Genomic DNA, 2332 nt, shown 5'->3' with positions numbered 1-2332 from the left:
AAATTCATAAATAATGCGATGAATGTGCGATATACAATACCATTTGCACATTTATTGAATGGTATCTATTGTGATTTATATAAGCTTCTTCGTGTTCCCTAGGAGCAAGGATCGCCACGTGGGTGCAATCTATTGCACCGATAGCTCCCTCAAATGGTTGACGAGCATTTTGAAACTGCTCTCTTGCTAACTGTCTGGCTTCCGGAGTTATGGGAAACTGTACCCATTGGCGAAAAAGATTTTCATTTATCGCATCTGTAACTCGATGAACGCATCTACTAATTGATGATTGACTCATGGAAATACCCCATTGTTCACCCACTGGACGTTGATAGCATCCAGTCGCGTATAATCTTATTGCAGACAGTACCTATGTGATATATATATATATATATACACATTATAAATAAGTAATCTCTCTCTCTCTCTCTCTCTCTCTCTCTCTCTCTCTCTCTTTTTCTCTCTTTCTCTCTCTCCGTGCATGCACGATTCTGCACGAATGACTCAGCCGGCCCGGCGCACGAGGAATACGACCTTGACCCGGCTGCACGTAGGTGCATCGCACCTTCGCGCCGATACTGAGAGCAAAATATGTCGCCGCTCGCGAATCTCGCGCGCTGGCAGTTTTATAGATCCACTGCTCCTATCTCCCGTCTTCTAATGTCGTCTATCGCTGTCTCCCGAATGTTTGCTACTTTCGCTATTAATTGCACGTCGCGCGATACAATTGGACAGAAACGTCGCACCGTAGCGATAGGTTCGGCCGCGAGAGTATGCTCCGTCGTGCGCTAGAATTTATTTAGTCGTCGCGTAAACAGAGATACACTTAATGCTTTATTCCCCGCGTTATCGCGGGAGAAGCTAATGCGGCTCGGTGTTGACCTTCGCAGGAGGTGGATGAGCGCGGAACAATGACATCCACAGTAAACATTATAAAAGAGTAGTACAAAAGAGTCAACGCGCTCGCGCGCGATATATGACACATGGGGCTCGAGTGGGTTAACGTAGCGTGAATTTAGTTTAATTTTTTGTCGGGTTTTTCGCGCGTCGGAAAGAGATCTCGCGCGTGCTGGCGATATCCTTCCACGACTAAAGGACTCGCATTAATGCAGTTAATTTACGTTTGCGCATAGTTCAAAGTGTGTTGTCCCCAACGATCGAGTTCAACGACTCGGACGAGAGTGAGACAAAGCCTGAGAGAGAGAGATATATATACATATATATATATATATATGTATATAAGTCCCCTATTACGAGATAGGATCCTAATATGGGATAGCAGGGTTTCTGTTAAATTAATAGGCATCGTCTGCTGGTTACACCATGAATTTATTGCCGTTGGAATGAAATCTATTTGAGCCCATATCAGACCACGGTTTGAGATTGAGATTAGGTTGAAATTTGATCAATTCGAATAAAAGTTACTATAAAACTTGAGGTCAGTAAATTTTACTCCGATTGGTCAAATTTCAATCTAATCTGAATCTCAATACGTAGTCTGATACTGGCTCTAGGGCCAGTTTCACAAACGTCGACTAACTGCTAACCGAAGGTGATTCTCCGTCTCTTCTTAAATAATAAGATAGATAAAGAAAGGGAGTCGACTGAACCCTGGTTAACAGTTAATCGACGTTTGCGAAACTGGCCCTTGGTGGAAAATTCGTTGTTAAATCGCGTGCGTAATCGTTGGGAAAGGAGATTTGTGAAATTGAATGTTGGAAAACCCGCTGTCTCATATTAGAAGCCTGTCCCACAACAGGGGACTTTCCTCTATTCACATATATACACCTTCTCAGGGTATCTTTATAGAACACAGTGTCATCGACATGCTACAGGGTGTATCCATTGTAAAGGTCAACGCATCTATTGTGGATAACCTCATTGACCATCGCGTCCGTCGATCACGGAATTCGTTTAATTCGTTTTCACAGGCACGCAACACGTTCATGCATTTCAATCGAGCCTACACGCACGACGCACGCTCAGTATTTTGACTGTTCTACAGTAGACGGTTAAGATATCTCTTAAAAATTGGGCGGGCACCGCATTTCGGAAATGCTACGTTCGATATGAAATTTAGACGGAGTGAAATTCAAATTTAATCGTGAAATATCTGCATCCTAAATTCCGCGAGCTTCGTAATTCTCTGAATAAATTTTTGATACCGTTAGAACACGTGCTGAAAACGTGATACGATTTATCTGCAAGGTTCTTAAGTCTCTTCCGAGACACGTATGAACACATTTCTAAGTTACGAGGAAGGTTCAACTCGCGATGGAACATAAGCATCGCGTGCGAGGTCCTCCCTTCGAGACTCTGTTTCGACTTCTAT

The sequence above is a fragment of the Vollenhovia emeryi genome, unplaced genomic scaffold (genome assembly GCF_000949405.1).
Source record: "Vollenhovia emeryi isolate VEMERY1.0 unplaced genomic scaffold, V.emery_V1.0 DF939146.1, whole genome shotgun sequence".
Lineage (NCBI taxonomy): Eukaryota > Metazoa > Arthropoda > Insecta > Hymenoptera > Formicidae > Vollenhovia > Vollenhovia emeryi.
This window is presented reverse-complemented; position numbering follows the sequence as displayed.